We start from the raw sequence: 22,515 nt of genomic DNA on the forward strand, positions 1-22,515 counted from the left end.
TAGTTGTTTGCCTCTTCCTTGCTTCCACTTTTGGGGGTGATTCAATCCCATTCGCTCGCTGCTTTTTGTCGCAGCTAAGCGAACGGGTCCCTACTGCGCATGCCGAAGGCCATAGCAGGGTTGTGATTGACAGGCAGAGGCGGTTGCTGGACGGGAGGGGCCAGAACGGTGGCGTTTTGTGGGAGCAGTCCGGCCAACCCAGGAGTGGCCTAGACCGAATGTGGGGGCGGCCCGCAGCGGCAGCGTTACGTCACATGCAACCTCTGCGGGCCGGGGAGCAATGAGTAGCTCCCGGCCAGCACGCTAAAGCTGGGCTGGCCTGGAGCTACTCTTGAATTGCAAAGGCATTGGTGCTGTGCAATGCCTTTGCACTTCTGCGGGGAGGGGGGTGGCACTGACATGCGGGGCGGACTAGCCCTGTGCTGGGGGTCCCCCCAGCATGTCAGTGTGAATGATTGTAGCTGTGCTAAATTTAGCACAGCTGCGATCAACTCGGAATGACCCCCTTTGTGCAGTGGGACTATGTTTGCTCTTTTCCAGTCCTCTGGAATTACTCCTGTAGCTAATGACTGGTTGAATAATTCTGTCAATGGTGCTACCAACACATCAATTAGCGGCAAATTCCCGAAATCGGCGAAAAACTGCACTTTTTCGCCCCCAAAAAAAATTTGCCAATGCAATTCAGTACTTTTCTAAAAAAAAACGGACTTTAAAAATTCGACTTTAGAAATTCGACTTTTGACAAATTCGACTTTTTTGCAATGATACAAATGCTGCAATTCGACCAAAGTATATTCAATTGAAGTTTGGAAATTCGACAGCAGTGCTTTTAGACAGTAAATTCGTCTTTTTCAATCCGCCACTCTTTGAAGGGTGAAACCAATAAAAAAAAATTAAAACATGTTTTGTTTGGTGTTTTTTTTTTTTGGTAATAGCATATCTATTTATATTAGAAGGGATTAGGTACTTGGTTTGTCTTTTTTGGAGGCACAAGTATTATTTATATATTTTTAAAAATATATATATATATTTTTTTTTATAGCTGGAACGGTAAAATCAAGGAAAAAAATTGCGTGGGGTCGCCCCCTCCAAAGCATAACCAGCCTCAGGCTCTTCGAGCTGGTCCTGGTTCTAAAAATGCGGGGAAAAAATTGACAGGGGATCCCCCGTATTTTTAAAACCAGCACCGGGCTCTGCGCCTGGTGCTGGTGCAAAAAATATGGGGGACAAAAAGAGTAGGGGTCCCCCTTATTTTTTACACCAGCATCAGGCTCCACTAGCTGGACAGATAATGCCACAGCTGGGGGTCACTTTTATACAGTGCCCTGCAGCCGTGGCATTAAATATCCAACTAGTCACCCATGGCCGGGGTACCCTGGGGGAGTGGGGACCCCTTTAATCAAGGGAACCCCTCCCAGCCACACAAAGGCCAGGGGTGAAGCCCGAGGCTGTCCCCCCCCATCCAAGGGCTGCGGATGGGGGGCTGATAGCCTTGAGAATAATGAACGAATATTGTTTTTTCCAGTAGTACTACAAGTTCCAGCAAGCCTCCCCCGCAAGCTGGTACTTGGAGAACCACGAGTACCAGCATGCGGGAGAAAAACATACACCGTGACAAGTACAACTTTATTACATACTGCCGACACACACATACTTACCTATGTCGACATGCCGACTGCCACAGTCTCCGACGATCCGAGGGTACCTGTGAAAAAATTATACTCGCCTGCCAGCGTCCAGAGATAAATCCACGTCCAGAGTATAATCCAGGTACTTGACAAAAAAAAAACGCAAAAACCCGACCAACGGACTGAAAGGGGTCCCATGTTGACACATGTGTGTGTCGGCAGTATGTAATAAAGTTGTACTTGTCACGGTGTATGTGTCCTGTTTTTATTTGGGTATTTTTTTCCAGTAGTACTACAGGTACCAGCGGGCCCGTTTTTCTCCTGCATGCTGGTACTTGTGGTTCTCCAAGTACCAGCTTGCGGGGGAGGCTTGCTGGGACTTGTAGTACTACTGAAAAAAAACAAAATTCTGACATTTTTCTCAAGGCCATCAGCCTCCCATCCGCAGCCCTTGGATGGGGGGGACAGCCTCAGGCTTCACCCCTGGCCCTTGAGTCACTGGGGACGACGACCCCTTGATTGAAGGGGTCCCCACTCCCCCAGGGTACCCCGGCCAGGGGTGACTAGTTGGATATTTAATGCCACAGCCGCAGGGCACTGTATAAAAGTGACCCCCGGCTGTGGCATTATCTGTCCTGCTAGTGGAGCCCGATGCTGGTGTAAAAAATACGGGGGACCCCTACTCTTTTTGTCCCCCGTATTTTTTGCACCAGCACCAGGCGCAGAGCCTGGTGCTGGTTTTAAAAATACGGGGGATCCCCTGTCAAATTTTTCTCCGCATTTTTAGAACCAGGACCGGCTCGAAGAGCCCGAGGCTGGTTATGCTTTGGAGGGGAGACCCCACGCCATTTTTTTTCGGGTTTTTCCCGTTTTTTGCATTTTTTTCAAATCGCGGCAAAATCCGCCTAATCGGCCGTTTTTCGCCCGCGGGACTGTCGAATCCGTTTTCCATTGAATATGGTGAATTTCGCCAACCACTTTCCGAAATTGGACGGTCGAATTGTGTCGAATTAAAAAATGGGCGAAAATTTGCCGCGATTCGCCGCTAATTGCATATACCCCAGTGTCTCCACAACTGGACACAGTATTCAATATGAGGCCGTACCAATGACCTATACAGTGGCATTATTAATTATTTTTTCCTGCTACTGATTCCTCTCCCTATACAACCAAGCATCTGATTTGCCTTTCTCATTGCTTTGTTTTTTTTTTTATGTTTTTTTTTATTGAAGCATGGGTAAGAACATACAAAGTTCACAAAGTATTATAATACAATAAAGATATAGTGAAACAATTGTATAATTACAGTGAAGTTTTCAGGTGAAAGTCATTAATTATCAACCCATAAGGAAAGTCAAAAGGTAAAAGAAGAAAGCATTATCACTTGGTGATCATAGTTTGAGGTTACAAATATTCAATTCAAACCCTCAATAGAATACGTGGCTACCACCTCCCATCTCAGAAAAACAAAACAAAAAAAACAAACAAAAAAATTGAATAGATTAGATCAATGGTTCATCCAAGGCAATGGGGGGGGGGGGGGTCCCCATCAAGGACACGTAGTCCATACCACGAGGTCAGACGCAAACTCTTATAGATTCCCTCCCATACCGATAAGGGTTGTGTTGCTATATAACTTTCCAATACATCGAAAAAGGGGCCCACCCGTCCAGTGGCGGAACAAGCAAGCGGTGGGCCCAGGTGCGACAAAATGCTTTGGGCCCCCCCCCCCCATCCAAGTCCACCCCAGGGGCAGTGCGCGCCGTAGGCGCGCGCAAAAATACATAGTGGTGTGGCTTCGTGGGGAAGGGGTGTGGCCACAAAATAATACCAACACAGTAGTCTCCATTATTCAAATTACGCCGCACAGTAGCACCACTACACCAGGTAGAGACCCTTTTACACCTTACAGCGAACAGATTCCTCTTTTCACACATTACAGCAGACAGCGTGTCCTTTTTACACATAACGGCAGACAGCGTACCCTTTTTACACATAACGGCAGACCGCGTGCCCTTGTTACACATTACGGCAGACCGCGTGCCCTTGTTACACATTACGGCAGACAGCGTGCCCATTTTTACACATTACGGCAGGCAGATTCCTCCTTTTTACACATAGCAGCAGGCAGATTCCCCATTTTTACACATAGCGTCAGGCAGTCCCCCTTTTTTACACATTACAGCAGGCAGATTCCCCATTTTTACACATAGCGTCGGGCAGATTACCCTTTTTACACATAACGGAAGACCGCGTGCCCTTGTTACACATTACGGCAGACAGCGTGCCCTTGTTACACATTACGGCAGACCGCGTGCCCTTGTTACACATTACGGCAGACAGCGTGCCCTTTTTACACATTACGGCAGACAGCGTGCCCTTGTTACACATTACGGCAGACAGCGTCCCCATATTTACACATTACGGCAGGCAGTCCCTCCTTTTTACACATTGCGGCAGGTAGTCCCCCCTTTTTACACATTGCGGCAGGCAGTCCCCCCTTTTTACACATTGCCGCAGGTAGTCCCCCCTTTTTACACATTGCAGCAGGAGAAAGAAAGAAAGAAAGAAAGAAAGAAAGAAAGAAAGAAAGAAAGAAAGAAAGAAAGAAAGAGAAGAATTATACTTACCCTCTCCGCCTCAGGCTCCTCGCTGCAGCGTCAGAGACGATTCCCGGGCAGCAGAGGAGGTGGTGGACGGAGGTGGAGGAGAGAGCCGCAGCAGCGCTTTGTTACTGGTGGAGGCGCTGCTGCTGCTGCCCCTCTGCTTCCCTATAGGCTGTTCTCGGAAGACAGCCTATAGGGAAGCAGAGGGGCAGCAGCAGCAGCGCCTCCACCAGTAACAAAGCGCTGCTGCGGCTCCCTTCTCCGCCTCCCTCCTCCTCCTTCCCCGTCCGACGTCCGTGCCGCTGGTCCTCTCCTCTCATCTGCGGGCGGCTGTGCGCTGCGGGCAGCGGTTGCCCGCAGCGCACAGCGGCATGTAATGAGTCAGTATGACTCATTACATGCTTGGGCCCCTGGACAGAGACGGGCCCCAGTGCAGTGCACTGCCTGCACTGCCGGTAGTTCCGCCTCTGCACCCGTCTATCCTTATCAAACATGGTTTCCACCCAGTCCATCCTAAAAATGTTATGGAACTTTTCCTTGTATAAGGAGAGTGAAGGGGGACCTCGATGGATCCAATTCTGTAAAATTGTTTTTTTTGCTGCCGAGCTTATGGCCAAAAGCAGCTTTCTCCCTCCCTTAGTTATAAGCTGAGATTTTGGGGGGAATCCAAAAATGGCCCACTCAGGGGAGAAAGGGACATAATTCAGAAGCTTAATTTCTACATCACGTTTGATTCTCATCCAAAAGCCTCTGATTATTGGGCATTCCCAAAAGCAATGAAATAAATCTGCCGCGTCCTTGGAGCATTTGGGACATCTATCAGAAGGGATTAAGCCCATAAGGAACTGTCGAGTGGGAGAGAGATATGTTCTATGTATGACATTGTAAAATAATTCCTGATACATGTTTGAGGAAAGGAGTTTACATGAGTTGTTGAGGAATTTCAAAAGTCCTCGGTAGAGAAGGTTGGAAAATGAACCAACCATTGACTCATTCCAGTTCGTATATTGGTATGATCAATAGGGTTATCAAGGAAGGTGTAGTTGTAGGAAATCGCTTTTTTTTTAGAGGGACCTTTCCGCATCAAAATATCCAAAGGATTATCCCAATCCAGGCTTTTAAATTCTCTCAACACCTGGGCAGTGTAATGTTGTGCCTGTAAAAACGCTACTGGGTAATATTGAAGTATGTCAAACCTAGTCACTGCTTCCGAGAAAGTGAGAGGCCTCTTGTACTTGAAGTGAATTAAATTCCCTATTGAAGAGATCCCCCCCACCCGCCACAAGGTGAAGGGGTGAGCCGCCATGCCGCCCTGAAAGCCAGGGTTTTTGCAGAAAGGGAGGTAAACAGATAAGTGACCACTAACCCCGCCCTTATGTCTCAAAATATGCCAGACCTTCCTCGTGGTCCACAAGAGAAAATTATCTCGAAGAGCAATCGGCATATTCTGGTCCTGGATGTGGAGAAAACTAATTATATTTAAATCTACCAGTAGATGAGATTCTAGTGCCATGTTTGCATAAGTATTGGTTCCATGTATCCAATCAATTATATACCGTAGGTGAGCTGCATGACTATAACGCACCACGTCTGGGAAGTTAATGCCTCCACGTTCTCTAGTCTGGCACAATTTAAGAAAACTAATACGGGAACGTTTACCTTGCCAAATAAAGGAGCGGAAGAGACTGTTAATGAGTTTTGCATCTCTTTGAGTAAGGAGCAGAGGGAGAACCTGTAACAAATAGAGCAGCCTAGGGAAAGTGACCATTTTGATCAGATTCGCTCTTCCTAAATAGGAAAGAGTTACATTTTTCCAGCTGGCCAATTCTGTAGAAATAGTGGATATAGCTTTGCTAATGTTGTGTTTATGTAATTGAGAAGGGTTTCTAGATAGAGTTATGCCTAAGTAGTTTATAGATGAAGAAGACCACTGGATGGGAAACCGTCCACTCCAATGCGGAATAGACCCACCAGGACCTAAAAGCATTCCCACTGACTTGTCCGCATTAATGACCAGTCCAGAGACCTCACCATAAGAATTAATTTTATCCAAAAGAAGAGGGACTGTAATACTAGGATTATTAATATACAGCAAGAGATCGTCCGCGAAAGCCGAGATTTTCACCTCACTCGACCCAATACGTATTCCCTTAAATTGTGGCCAATGTTGAAGGATCCGTAAAGCAGGGTCCAAAGATAAATTGAAGAGATGGGGGGAAAGAGGACAACCCTGTCGGGTGCCTCTCTGTAAGGCCAGCGTGCTACTTCTTAAACCGTTAACCAAAATTGAGGTAGAGGGAGATTGATAAAAAAAAGAAATGAGTCTTATAAAATTTTCATCAAAGTCCCTCCGTTCTAGAACAGCAAACATGTGTTGCCAAAGCACTGTGTCAAATGCCTTATGAGTGTCTACACTGAGTACCATATTATCTGAGTTGGGAGACTGCATAGAGGAAATGGTCGCTACAATCGCAGATCTTATAGCCCGAACCGAATGCCGACCCGCTACAAAACCAAGTTGATGGTCAGTGAGTAAATTCGGTAGTATTTGTTGCAGGCGGTTAGCCATAATTTTGGACAAAATTTTAAAATCAGTATTCAATAACGTAATGGGCCTATAAGAACCCAATAATTGGGGATCCTTATCTGGTTTCGGCAATAAAATCGTATGTGACACATTAAATGACGGGTACAGTGGAGAATCTCTATATATAGTTTGATAAAGCTCATGCAATGCTGGAATAATATTGTCATGTAGAATTTTGTAATAATCTCCGGACAGACCATCCGGTCCCGGGGCTTTTCGTGGTGGAAGTTTTTTGATAACTTGAGAGATTTCCTCTAAAGTGACCGCTCCACGAAGTTGTTCGTTTTGGGCCTGTGATAATTTAGGGAGGCGGGCTTCCTGAAGAATTCTTTTTTGTAACTCCGGATCTATTTCCTGATTAGCATAAAGGTTGCTATAATATTCATGAAACAGATGCAGAATTTGTTTTGAGTCTGTGACAACAGTACGGTCATACGGGTTTTTGATAGCCCCAATATGAGTCTTAGTCTTCCAGGGGCGTGACATATTAGCAAGAAGTCTACCCGCCTTGTTCCCCCACCTATAGTATTTGTGTTTGGAAATCTCCAATGAACGTTTAGCCTGAGTGAGAAGAAACGATTCCAACAGTCGCCTGGCTTTTCTATCTGTGTCTAAATTACTGTCATTCGGATTTAAAGAATATGCGGCAAAACTGGCTGAAGCTTCCTCCCTCAACGCATTATACGTGATTGTGGATTCTCTCTTTTTTCTAGCCATATAACTTATTATGTGTCCCCGCAACACCGCCTTTGAGGATTCCCAGAATAGAAGGGGAGAGTCCCAATGCTCAATATTATCATCCGTATATTCTGCCCATCGAGCATTAAGATAAAGTTTAAAATCTTCAGAATCAATTAGGTGGGAAGGGAATCTCCACAATCTATCCGGAGACGGAGCAGACCCCACAGTCAATGCAATGGAAATCGGGGCATGGTCTGAAATCAGAATGCCATGTAGGTTTGTGTTGGAAAGATTCGTCATAAGAATGTCCGAGATCATAAGATAATCTATTCTGGAAAAAGACCTATGTACTCCCGAATAAAACGTGAACAATCTATCCGAGGGATTGAGCAATCGCCACGGATCCGATAAGCCTAGAGATGTTGCTAATGTCGAGACAATTCCCCATTGAGAGGAATGTGGGTTGGTAGCCGGTGGAGATTTGTCCAAAGTAGGATTTGCGACCGTGTTGAAGTCTTCCCCAATTATTAAATGAAATTATCCCTCAGGTTAAGGATCTGCAACATATTATTAAAAAAGATATGAGTATCTACATTCGGGGCGTAAATATTGACTAAAGTATAGTTGTGGTTATAAATTTGAATGTCCATTATTATAAATCTACCCTCAGGATCAGTAAGCTGGTTCAATATATTAAAGGGTAGTGATCTGCGTAGCAATATGGCGACACCTCTGGACTTGGTGCGATAAGGTGCGTCGACACATATGCCTATCCAAGGGAAGAGAAGAACCCTCCCCACACTTCCAATGGGTCTCTTGAAGAAACATTACATTTCCGTAAGTGATTAACAATGCGTTTGCGCTTCACTGGGCTGTTGGCACCACTCACATTCCAAGATACTATATTTAGTCGGGCAGGGGCATTGGGATCAGTGTACCTTCCAGGCGGCATGACTAGCCCACCCCCCCAGGGGCAAATGAGGACAAGCAGACATTAGACTGTTTTGAAGAGATTGAGACAATATTTTGTAATGTGAAAAAAAAAATAGACTGGGAGGGTGTTTTGTTACCATGAAGGTGATCGCCACATATCCTGTACAAAAAATGATTAACATAATAAAACATCCATGCTTCAAATCAACACTTTTTCCAATTTTCCTAAAGCAGTAGCAAGTATCGTAGGGGCCCTCAGCATTTTAGCTACTTGGGACCACTAAACCTTCCCAAAATAAAACAAAAAATGGGAACAGGTAGGCCATAGGAGGAAGGATAGTGAAATACCACACGTAAAGAAATAAAACCAATAAAAAATAGAAAATAAAAATAAATAAATAAAAAATAAAAAAGGGAGGGAAGGGGGGGATAAACGAAGGTGAAAATCAGTTTGTGGTGGCTCTAGCTATTTGTAAGATTGCAATAGACATGGATCCAACAGCTCGATCCGTTGCCCCCGGGGGCTCCCCGAATCACAATCCTCTCCAAGGCAACACTAGTGGGTATAAAGACCAAGGAGCCCTCCGGGTCCGATCAAGTCATTCCAACCATTTTAAACTAAAAGACAGAATTACCTCCGCAAAGTGAAACATATATTAAGAAAGAAGACGTGAAAAAAAAAAGGGGGGGGGGAGTACAACGGTGTCAAGCATATTGTGATACAGTCCCTCTAAACTACTGGTGATTCGGGGATCTGGGCGGTGAGTGGTTAGACATAAGTTGGCGTTGTGCTAGTTGGGGGTCGTCAAAATATACGGGTTGGCCATCTATCAGCACCCTGAGTTTGGCTGGATATAGCAAAGCAAATCGACGTTCGTGGTCATGTAGGTATCGACAAATCTCAAAAAATGCCTTGCGCTTTTGGGACACACTCGCGGAAAAATCCTGGAAAATTAAGATTTTATGGGTCTGGACAATTAATGGTTGTGATCTACGATATTGGGTCAGGATCTTTTCTTTGACCCTGTAGTCTAAAAATTTGGCCACTACCGGTCTCCCCTGGACATTTCTCTGAATTGGGCCAACTCTATGGGCCCTTCAATTTGGGGTACAGGGAAATCTGCACCCAGACCCAAAGCCGGAGGGAGATCAACACTAAGAAAATGTATCAATTGTGCATCAGGAATCGACTTCGGGGCCCCTATAAATCGAAGATTACTTCGCCTGTTGCGATTTTCGAGATCATCTATTTTATCTTGGAGGGACTGCAAAGCATTGGAGTGTGAATGTCCCTGCTGTTGTACTACCTGCAGGGAATCTTCCACATCACTAGTTCTCTGCTCTAAGGTATCCAGGCGAGTAGAGTGGGAGTCGAGCCTAGCTAATGCAGTGTCCAATTTAGTATTTAAATCCTCAAGAGGCTTATTCAAGAGGGGTAAGATAATTTTGGACATTTCTTTCGCCATTTCAGCTAGGGGGAGAGATTCCACTGGGATAACCTGTATGGTAGAGGGTGCGTGAGAATCCTGTGAGTCATCCGACACACACGCAGAGGGAGGGGAAGCCTTTTTATCCCCTTTGTTCTTGTTTCTAACCATGTCTGAAGTAGAGGGAGAGCAGTGTATAACCGATAATTTGTCCACAAATTTATCCATGCCCCTCCCCGGGCCCACCGAACAGAACAGATTACCACAACCACTCGATACCAGAAAAGTAAATATAAATAAACTTAACACCTGTAAATTGTGCTGTGGTTACATATGATCAGTAAAAAGTATCCTCCAGCCTCCCTGTTCATCTACCCTCCCATATCACATCCCTGTGCGGTGGTCTAGTAAGGAGATTCCACAGTAAAGAGGTAGAGATAATACAATTTTGAAAAACACTGGAGGGTGACTTAAGTGGATAAAACAAAAAATTAAAACAATAATCAGCCCCCCGGGCGTATCTCTAGTTGAGAAAATAACAAAGCACTCACTAGGACGGTACTGTGATGATAACAGATAAACCTTATGCACAATAGTATTGAATGTGAAAACACCTCGTAGCAATAAGGGGTTTAAGGTCTGCACAAAAGTAATATATTTCCTATATTGTACCACTCAATCCCCTTCTGGTTGCATAGAATGATAATAACACAGGTTATGCTAGGAATAACGCCCCCACCTCCTCAGCACAAGAGCACAACTATTTTGATATCAACCACTGATGAGAGTAGTAATTACAGTAAGGTTGTGGGTGGGGATATAAGGTTACATACCAAATGCAGTAGTTATTATTGATAAAAAAAAGACAAATCAAAGTAAAAAAAAAGGGGTCAGTAGGGAAAAGTAGGAATAGGAGAATAGCTCAGGAAGAACAAACGGGAGAGTATTTATAGATAGGGAGCAGCACGGTATTTACAGAAGGGATCTAGAGTAGGGAAGAGAGAAAAGAAAAAAAAAAGGAGAGGAAAGGTAGAATGCTAAAGCGGAAAGACTGTTATCACGTATGCAAACAGTACCAATAAGATATTACGGCAGGCGAATCCTCTGAGTGCCGCAAAGAAGTCCAAAGCAACTGTTGCTGCACTGCTGTTGAGGATTATGTTCAGCCTCAGCGTATCTTGAACCTCGGCATCAGTGGAAAGGAAGTCCCCACCAAGAAGCTCTGCTTCAGCTCAGCCCAGAGCCCCGCCATAGGTAATATCTTCCACCCTCCAGACACAGTGCCGTCCGCCCGCCTTGGTCACGATGATGAGGGTCCTCTCTGCACCGCAGCCGCCGTCGATTCCGGAAGCGTCCTCACTCCTCTGCGTAGTATCAGAAACCAGGGCTGGGAGCTGCGTTAATGCTTACACCGAGCAGCAGATGAGGGAGTTGTAGCGGGGGGACCAGCATGTGCCGAGTCGGAATCCCAGCGTCCCCCTCCAGCCGGAGTCAGGGAGAGCTGTCCCTCAAGCAGGGTCACGGAGCCACCGCAGGCGATCAATGGAGGATGGAGTCCCAGCGTACCCCCGCAGTCGGGGTCAGGAAGAGCCGTCCCTCAGCCAGGGCCACGGAGCCGTGTCAGATGATTAGTGCAGGACGGAGTGTCGAGGGTCCCCTTCTCGCTGTGGTTGCCGCCGACACCTCTCCAGACTGCTCAGCCGCAGAGGCCGGGGACAGGAGCCGATGTAAGTGTCCTGAATCCACTCGAGCGGCTCACTCCGCCTGCAGAGCCGCCGCTCCCCGAGCCACCCGCAGTAAGTAAGTAGCAATCTCGGGATACTTGAAAGGCAGGGGGAGTCCCAATGAGCCCGCTCCGACACCAGTACCGCTTACACTTTCGCGCCAAAGCTGGCGTTCATGGAGGCCGTCACACACGTCGGCCAGACTCCGGTGTAAATGCGAATTCCCGGGTAGATAAAGGGGCTGCCTGATACCTCAACCCTTCAGGGATCAAGTCAAGCAGTAATCGTTCCCCATACTGCTGAAGAGTGGCAGAAGTAGCTCGACTATCGTTCTCTAGCCCGGGAGGGAAACTAAAATGCGGCCATACTTGATGCCCCGCCCACCGGTCTCATTGCTTTGTTACATTGCTTTCCTGCCTTTAAGTCACTTGAAACAGTGACTCCTAAATCCCTTTCCTCCTCAGTAGTTTCCATTATAGTACCCTTAGTATTATATTTAGCCTTTGGGTTTTTGAGACCCAAGTGCATGATTTTGCATTTTTTAGCATTAAACTGTAGTTGACACATTCTTAACCATTTATCAAGCCTACCTAGGTCATTAATCATTTGTTTGACCCCTCCCGGTGTGTCTACCCTGTTGCAAATCTTTTTATCATCTGCAAAAAGGCATACCTTCCCTTCAATACCATCTGCAATGTCACCAACAAAGATATTAAAGAGAACTGGTCCAAGTACAGATCCATGGGGTACTCCACTGGTAACATTTCCTTCCAAAGATTGCACTACATTTACTACAACTGTCTGTTTCCTATCCTGCAACCAGGTTCTTACCCATTTAACTATTTTATAATCTACCCCCATGCTTTCAACTTTATTTAGCAGTCTGTGATGTGGGACAGTGCCAAATGCCTTACTAAAGTCTAGATATGCTACTAGATTATTATTTATTATTTATTACCAGTTATTTATATAGCGCACACATATTCTGCAGCACTTTACAGAGACTAGATATGCTACTATATCTACAGCTCCCCCTTGATCTATTATTTTCATCACAGAGTCAAAATAGTCAATAAGATTTGTTTGGAATGATCTCCCACCAGTAAATCCATGCTGTTTTGGATCCTGTAAGTTGTTTGATTTAAGATATTCCACAACTCTTTCTTTTATTAGTTTTTCCATTACTTTCCCTACTACTGATGTAAGGCTTACTGGTCTGTAGTTGCTTGCTTCTTCCTTGCTTCCACTTTTGTACAGTGGAACTACGGTCCTCATTCCGAGTTGATCGCTCGCTAGCTTCTTTTAGCAGCAGTGTACACACTAGGCCACCACCGTCTAGGAGTGTATTTTAGCTAAGCAGAATAGCAAACGAAAGATTAGCAGAATTACTGGAAAATCTTTTCCTGCAGTTTCTGAGTAGCTCCAGACTTACTCCTAGATTGCGATCACTGCAGACTGTTTGGTTCCTGATTTGACGTCACAAACACTCCCATCGTTCATCCTGGCACTCCCCCGTTTCCCCAGGTACGCCTGCATTTTCATCTGACACGCCCGCGTTTTTTAGCACACTCCCGAAAAACGGTCAGTTACCACCGAGATACGCCCCATTCATGTCAATCACTCTACAATCAGCAGAGCGACTGAAAAGCGTCGCTCAGCCCTGTGTAAAACTGCTTTGTTTGTTGTGAAAGTATTTCGCGCATGCGCACTGCAGCCCATGCGCATGCGCAGAAATGACGATTTTTGCCTGATCGCTGTGCTGCGAAAATCTGCAGCAAGCGATCAACTCGGAATGACCACCTACATTCACTCTTTTCCAGTCCTCTGGAATGGCACCTGTATTTAGTGACTGGTTAAATAATTCTGTTAAAGGTGTAACCAGCACATCTTTTAGCTCTTTGAGTATCCTTGGGTGTATCCCATCTGGCCCCATTGATTTATTCACTTTTAGTTTTGAAAGTTCTGTTAGGACCTTCTCCTCTGTAAATGTACTTTCATCTACCTTATTTTTATGAATGTCCTTGCAACTTAACTGTGGCCCCATCCCTTCTTCTGTAGTAAATACTGAGCAAAAATAATTATTTAGGTGATCTGCTATTGCCTTGTCTCCCTCCACCAAATGCTCACTCTCTGTCTTAAGTCTTATTATTCCTCCATTTGATTTTCTCCTTTCATTTATATACTTAAAAAAAAGTTTTGCCCCCTTTATCTACTGACTGGGCCATTTTCTCCTCAGCTTCTGCCTTTGCACATCTGATCACTTTCTTAGCATCCTTCCCTCTGTCCAGATACTCCTCTTTGTCATTATTATTTTGAGTCTGTTTGTATTTCGTAAAAGCCATCTTTTTTGCTTTCACACTAGTTGATACTACTTTTGTGAACCACACTGGCTTCCTTTTCCTGGTGCTTTCACTAACCCTTTTTATACAAAGATCTGTTGCCCTTAGTATTGCACTTTTCAGTTTTTCCCACCTCTCCTGCACCCCTTCTAAGTTCCTCCAGTCCGCCAATGTTCCAGATTCTTAGGTGATTACTTGATGATGATGCTGATATTCACATAGGGACACAATCATTGGACAGCCTTTTGTTGATGCAAGGAAAGATCCAGACAAACTAGATGTCCAGAGCTCCATTAAAAGAAATGTCCCAGTATCTCCAAGGTCACAGTAGACAGTACCAGGGGAGTCAATTTACAGCTGTACTGTAAATAGCGAGGATTCAAAGATACAGTAGTCCCAGAAGTATGTAATCTGAAAGGGTGAGAGTAGAACCGCAGGAAAAGCTATCAGACACTCCCCATTACAATAATTGCGTCCTAAAATGGCTGTGGGTGGTCATAAATGCCTGTAACTTTACAGGCTTGACTCCGGTGTCTAGAAAGAGGCTCCAGACTCAAAATAAAGACCACAATAAAAAAAACTACCCCAAAACTTAAGGATAGCTGTAGGTGGCTGCGTGAAAGAAATCCTAGGGTAAAGCTGCAATTTTAAAGCTGTTTTATACAGCCATGTCCCGGAGCCCATGTAAAAAGGGGCCATGCTGGGTGCCCCGCACACCGAAAGTTTTTAATGAAAATCTTATTTTATATTAAAATACATTCCGATCACCTGCTCTCTGTGGTCTTACAGTTACAAAACCAGTTCATATAAACTAGGGATGAGCAGGTTCGGTTCTCAGACAACTGAACCACACCCCCCCCTCCTCCGAACTTCATGCTCCGAGCCCGGCTCGGGACTTCCCGCCAGACTCAGAAACCAGAGCGAGGCTAAACATCATCATCCCGCTGTTAGATTCTCGCGGGTTTTGGTATCCATATAAACAGCCGTGTCACCGCCATTTTTACTCCAGTCCTGGAAAGTGTAGCGAGAGGACGTGTCTCCTCAGTGTCTGTGCGGGAAATTGGCATGGCACGTGGGGTGGCGACCTGCTCTTGTATCATTCCAGTGGTACCATCTTGTGCTGCATCAGTCCAGTGTTGGTGTCCTGTGCTGTAATTTATTTACTCTAAATAAAGGAGTTATTAATATTTAATCCAAATAATTTTTACAGGCTTTGCCCTGTTTGGTGTAGGGGTACGCTCTCCTGTGCCACATATTATTAATTATAATAACTCCAAATAAAAGGGTTATTAGCCAAATATTTTTTACAAGCTTTGCCATGTGTGTGTGGTTTAGGGGTACACTCTCCTGTGCTGCATATTGTTACATAACTCCAGAAAAATAACGGAGAACAAAAACTTGGCAGATAAATCTGCCATCCTGTCTGACACTGCAGTGCCACTCCAGCTGGACCAGGTATTTGTGCCTCACACTTGTGTCACTTAGCTTAGTCATCCAGCTACCTCAGTGCAACATTTAGGCCTAAAAACAATATTGTAAGGTGTGAGGTATTCAGAATAGACTGGAAATGAGTGGAAATTAATGCTATGGAGGATACAGTAGGATTAAAATTACTCCCCTGGTGCCTGATTTAAACAAACCACCTCACCATCAGAATCCTCGTCAATTTCCTCCCCAGCGCCAGCAACACCCATATCCTCATCCTGGTGTACTTCAACAGTGACATCTTCAATTTGACTATCAGGAACGGGACTGCGGGTGCTTCTTCCAACACTTACAGGGGGCGTGCAAATGGTGGAAGAAGCCACCTCTTCCCGTCCTGTGTTGAGAAGGTCAGGCATTGCAACCGCCGACACACTTGGACTCTCCTTGGGGATTTGTGATACTATCTTAGAATGCACAGTTATTTGCTGTTCTTTTGCCAGTGAGACTCTTTTAATTTTTCTAGTGGGAGGATGAGGGTTTCCATCCTCATGTGAAGCTGAACCACTAGTCATGAACATAGGCCAGGGCCTTAGTCATTCCTTGCCACTCCGTGTCGTAAATGGCATATTGGTAAGTTTACGTTTCTCCGCAGACAATTTAAATTTATTTTCTGGGGTCATTTTACTGAACTTTGGCTTTTTGGATTTTACATGCCCTCTACTATCACATTGGGAATCGGCCTTGGCAGACGACGTTGATGGCATTTCATCGTCTATGTCATGACTAGTGGCAGCAGCTTCAGCACTAGGAGGAAGTGGTTCTTGATCTTTCCCTATTTTATCCTCCATATATTTGTTCTCTATTATTTTTCTGGAGTTATATAACAATATGCAGCACAGGAGAGCGTACCCCTAAACCACAGACACACACACGGAAAGCCTGTACAAATTATTTGGATAATAACCCTTTTATTTGGAGTTATTATAATATTATCCAGCACAGGAGAGCGTACCCCTAAACTACGCACACGGCAAAGCTTATAAAAATTATTTGGATAATAATAAGAATAATAATGATAATAACTAGAGATGAGCGGGTTCGGTTTTACTCGGATTTACCCATATCTTCTTATTGGCTTTCGGACGTCACGTGTTTTAGTTAGCCTATAAAAAAAATCCAGAAAATCGGAATTTGCGATAATTCTGGCGTTAAGAACCGAGTAAATCCGAACCTGCTCATCTCTAATAATAACCCTTTTATTTAGAATTATTATAATTAATAATATAAAGCACAGGAGATCATACCCCTACACCACACAGGGCAAAGCCTGTAAAAAATATTTGGATTAAATATTAATAACCCCTTTATTTGGAGTAAATAAATTACAGCACAGGACAGCACCACTGAATTTATATGGCACAAGACACCACCACTGGACTAATGCAGTACAAAACTGCACCACTGGAATGATACAAAAGAGCAGGTCGCCACCCCATGTGCCACGCCACTTTCCCGCACAGACACTGAGGAGACATGTCCTCTCTTTACACTCTCCAGGACTGTAGTGAAAATGGCGGCTATATGGAATCCAAAACACGCAAGAATCAGACAGTGGGATGATGACGTTTTGCCTCATTCTGGTATCCGAGTCTGGCGGGAAGTCCCGAGCCGGGCTTGGAGCGTAAAGTTTAGGGGGTTCGGTTCTCTGAGATCCGAACCCGCTCATCCCTAACACCAACACGATTCACCGAAAATTTCTGCTCCACATAACCAAAGCTTCTGACTCAAATATTGAACTGGGCAGTCTCCCCCACCCCACCTCCTTTCATTTCCCTGGCTCAGAACAGCATCCAGGTCATAGACACTGGTATCTGTCTGCACCACAGATTTCCTTTTAAAATCTGGGTCTTGTAATACTGCAGGGCTGGAGAGGGCAGCTTTCAGACCTGTGATGGATCTCTCACAGTCTGCAGTTCTGTTCACGGCTTGAGGCAGTTTCTTCTTTGTTAGGTCCATCAGAGGTTTTACGAGATTACTAAGGTGAGGTTCAAACCTCCTACTGTACCCTGCCATGCCTGAGAATGACATCACCAGCTTCTTCGTTTTTTGGGTTTACCAGGGGGAAATGTACTCTAACTTCCATGACTCTAGCTTTAGGGTCCCCCCATCGGGATGTAGTAATGTGACCGTCGGTTAGTAGACCGCCGGTTACAACACCTCACCTACATCCCGCCCCCTCACTATCCCAAAGGTCATCATGCCGACCAACAGGGCTATACCCACTTGTGGGTGTCCACAACATCCATAGAATGGGAATAGAAGCTGTGGCCACCGGGATCCCAGCCGTGGTAATGCATACCACACACCCCATCAACTCTGTGTCCCAAGTATTGTACTTCGGCTGTTTGGATTCCCCTTAGCACCTGAATCATGATATCTATGTGTTTCTCTCAGGTTTAGCTAAACACTGCAAATATCACCTAGATATGCTACTTCAAATTTTTCCATTCCTTTGAGCAGGGTTCCCATTAAATTCTTGAAAGTGTCAGGGGCATTTTTCATGCTAAAGGCCATTATCTAGATCTCATATAGTCCAAATGGGGTGGAAAAAGCAGATCTCTCCTTTACTTCCTTGGACATATAATTTACAGATCCATAACTGTTATGCAGTGGGTACTTGTTAGCTAATCCAGCAGCTCGTCTATGTGGGCATCAGGTATGCATTAAATTATGTGATGGCATTTAATTTCCTGTAGACCACACAGATGTGGGTAGTCCTATCCTTCTTGGGTATGAGAACTACACGTGAGGTTCAAGCACCCTGAGTGCTAGCATTTAATTTAACTCTATTTTAATATCTGCCTTGACTTCTACTGAAACTCTGCAAGAAGGCTGCCTAATTGGAGAATGTTCCCCAATATTCACATGGTAAACAACTAGGGAAGTCTTTCAGGGTTTCCCTGTGAATGAGGCTAAAATGGAGCAAAAGCATTCTCTCAGCTGTGCCTGCTGATGCTTAGAGAGCTGTAATCAAAATTTAGCAACTTCTATTTTTCCTGCCTTCCTTGCTGCATTAACTATCGTGTGTGTGTGTGTGTGTGTGTGTGTGTGTGTGTGTGTGTGTGTTTGAAAGCCCTCAGTCACCCCACCCCCCCTCCCTTATCACTAATTCTCTTACTTACCGATATGTTAGGAAGATGAAATGTAACCTAGGTATTCTTCAGGTGGGAAATAGGAAAACTACGTAAATAGAATTTTAATAAACTTCCCCTAAAGGGTTGAAAAAGGGGTAAGGGGTTGACATAAAGACATAATTACCAATGGGTGGCTTGCTTTGCGTTGCTGATAATGCCCAAATGGGCAATTGGATCAAAAAAATTGGATTGCACCTCCAGTGTATAGAACTTAATAAACTACAAACATGGTTGAACACGATGGGCATTTTGCCTCTTTTCAACCTGAAATACTATGTTACTATGTTACTATGGTCCTGTCACTTTTTAATGTATCTGCTATGGGTGCTCCTCAGGTAACGCCAAGAACCATGGATTAATATTTACTTACATTGACACGTCTCAAATTTACATCTCTATATAGTTATCAAATTATTAACACTTATTTATATGTACAAATGTGAAAATCAGAAACTCCAGTGCGGAGAACATGTAGAACAGCTAGTGTTCCATAAAGGGTTGATTTCACCCTGACAGGCCGCATACTGGCAGGGCCTCAGATTTCCTGCCTTCATGAGCTTTCAGCATGTTCTTGTGAAAGACCTTGTGTTTCTTTCTAACATGGTCTAATGCAACAACATAATTCATGCCAATCAGGCATTAATGAATGACATATGGCTCCTTCCACGCAGCCTGGAGTTTATTTTGGGTAATAGGTACTAGCACCCAAACTTTCTTACCCACTTCATAAACTATATAATGGGCAGTGTGGTCACACCGCTGCTTATGGGCTGCCTGGGACTGTGCCATATTCTCCTTCACCATTCCTGTCATATTCTCCTTCAGCACGCCTGTCAGAGCCTGCATTTCTCTCTGTTTCTCAAGACATATTCTACCATTGAGACTTCCGGGGTCTAAAATTATATCTCCCAGGATCTTCTTATAAGATCTAGGGGTCCACGTACCCTTTTTCCTTATAGGGGTTTTAAAGGGGAGAGCCATACTGAGGCCTGTGGTACCTCTATATAAGCAAACAGGAGTTGAGGGAGGTAGCAATGCCATCCCTGAGACTATCAACATTTTAAGCATTTGTTTATTGGTGCCATTAAACCGTTCACATAGGCCATTGGTTTGCTGATGATAGGGCAGAGTGACGATTAGATACACCTGCATTTTCTTACAGAGGATTTTCAGATATAAACTGGGTCCCATGTTCTGTAAGCATTGCCCTTGGGAAATCAAACCAGGAAAAATCAGTACGGAGGGTGTAGTGGTAAGCATTACTGCCTCACAGCCCTGAGGTCATGAGTTTGATTCCCACCATGGCCCTAACTGTGTTGAGTTTGTATATTCCCCCCGTGCTTGCATGGGTTACTTCCAGGTACTCCAGTTTCCTTCCACACTCCAAAAACATACTGGTAGGTCAAATGGATCCCAAAAAAATGAACCCTAGTGTGAATGTGAGTGCGTGTAGTTGTGGTAGGGAATATAGCGTGTAAGCTTTACTGGGACAGGGACTGATGTGAATGGCCAAATATTCTGTAAAATGCTGTAGAATATGTGTGTGCTATATACATAACAGGTAATAATAAATAAATAATAATAATCAAGGCATCAGCTACTTTGTCTTCCCTAGTGTAAGTGAGGGAAATTGCCTCAGGGTTCCAAGTAGTATAGTCTACCACCATGATATACTTCTTCCCAGAGCTGCTGGGGCTAACCAGAGGTCTGATAATATCCGCAGCAATTTCCCGGAGTGGTACTTCAAACATGGGTAAAAATTATTAGTGGGGCCTTCCTGATATGTCTAGTTTTCCCCACCTTTTCACATGTGAGACAGTCACAGCAGTAGTTAGACAACTCAGACCTCATGTGAGGCCAATAAAAGTTATGGAATAATCTTGACTAGTTTTACATACCCCTAAATTCCCAGCAAGGGCTATTTCATTGGCAGATCTTAGTAGCTGTGCTCAGAACAGTTGTGTCACTATCATCTGTCACCCTCCTAGCCAGTCTTGCTGGGAGTTCTTGGCAATGGTTTCCCTATATACAGTAAAATGTCACAATACACCTATTACCCCTTAAGGGTATAACCAATTACAAGCAAAATAAAAAAAAAATGCAGTGGTGTGAGGTTTTTCCTAATAATTTGGCTGCAAGAAGTTCAGTAACAGAAATTTCAATAAAAATTAATGTAGCTTTTTTTTCTTGCAGCTTCAGATCAGGTGCAAACTTGGGAAAAAAATCACTATTTAATATATAGTTTGAGTTTATTATCATTAAATATTCAACATGTGAACAAGCAATGAAATTTCAGTATGAACGAAACAGATATCACAAAAATACAAGTACCAATAAGGGACAATAAAATACTTGAAAAGCCATAAGAACACATTAGCAGATACCACCCTCCTATCTAAACTTGAAACTTGAAAGTTTGGGATTGGATATTAGGATTATTGAATGGATAAGATCTTGGTTGAAGGATAGAAAACAGAGAGTTGTGGTAAATGGAGTGCATTCACAGGAGGGAAATGTTACCAGTGGAGTAACCCAGGGATCTGTACTTGGACCAGTGCTTTTTAATATCTTTATTGGTGACATTGCAAATGGCATTAAAGGGAAAGTATGCCTTTTTGCAGATGACACAAAGGTATGCAACAGGGTAGACACACCAGGTGGGGTAAAACAAATGATTGAGGATCTAGGTAGACTAGAGGAATGGTCAAGAGTCTGGCAATTACAGTTTAATGCCAAAAAATGCAAAATCATGCACTTGGGTCTCAAAAATCCTAAAGCTAAATACAGTGTTAATGGCACTATACTGGAAACTACTGAGGAGGAAAGGGATCTAGGAGTCACTATTTCAGATGACTTAAATGCAGGTAAGGCAATGAGGAAGGCTAGTCAGATGCTTGGCTGCATTGGGAGAGGAATCAGCAGCAGAAAGAAAGAAGTAATAATGCCACTGTATAGGTCATTGGTACGGCCTCATCTAGAATACTGTATTCAGTTCTGGAGGCCATATCTTCAAAAGGATATTAATACATTAGAAACTGTACAAAGGAGGGCAACTAAAATGGTGCATGGCCTACATCACAAAACATACCCAGAAAGACTAAGAAATCTCAATATGTATAGTTTGGAGCAGAGAAGGGAAAGGGGGGACATGATAGAAACTTTCAAATATATCAAGGGTTTTAACAAAGTCCAGGAGGGAAACATTCTCCAAATGAAGAGAAGCAATAGGACACAAGGACATGCACTGAGATTGGAGGGGGGGGGGGGGGGGTTCAGGGGAAATTTGCGGAAAAATTATGTAACAGAAAGGGTAGTGGACAAGTGGAATAGCCTCTCATCAGAGGTGGTAGAGGCTGAGACAGTAGAGCAATTTAAACATGCATGGGATAGACATAAGGATATCCTTACAAAGAAATAAGGATCAAATAAGGTTAGAGATAAAAATAATATAAAAAAAAAGGGGCAGACTAGATGGGCCAAGTGGTTCTTATCTGCCGACAAATTCTATGTTTCTATCTACCCTTTAGACCATTAAGCATATTAATTGCCTCAGTAAAAAAACTATGTTTCAACCGACTGGTCTTACACAGCAAAGATCTATAACGTAAGTTAGAAGGAAGCAAGGTAAATACCCCATAATTAGGGTGGGTCTCATCACTCAATATACTCCTAGCCTTCATAAGGAGCCTCTTTTCATAAATGGACTAAAACATTGGGACTTGGTTGAGAACCTCTGGGACACGCTTCTAATGACTAATTAGGCAATTGGAAGTTTTCAAATAGCTTAATTCGGCCAATAATTTTTGTACATTTCATTATTGGGTAAACAAAACTAGCCTTAAATTACCCCAAAATAAACTATTTTTTATTCACCCCAAATTAAATAAAAGTATATATTGTAATGAAAAAAAAAAAGAAAAAAGTTTTATACATTTTTATACTTTTTTTAATAGTTTTTAGGTGGCCTGAAA

General features: G+C 43.9%; 1 protein-coding gene across 2 annotated transcripts in view; it reads left to right on the forward strand.

Moving 5' to 3' along the window:
- Positions 1-22,515, forward strand: part of LOC134945700 (guanylate-binding protein 1-like) — a 201,873-nt gene that overhangs the window by 16,644 nt on the left and 162,714 nt on the right. The window lies entirely within an intron of this gene.

The sequence above is a fragment of the Pseudophryne corroboree genome, chromosome 7 (assembly GCF_028390025.1).
Source record: "Pseudophryne corroboree isolate aPseCor3 chromosome 7, aPseCor3.hap2, whole genome shotgun sequence".
Lineage (NCBI taxonomy): Eukaryota > Metazoa > Chordata > Amphibia > Anura > Myobatrachidae > Pseudophryne > Pseudophryne corroboree.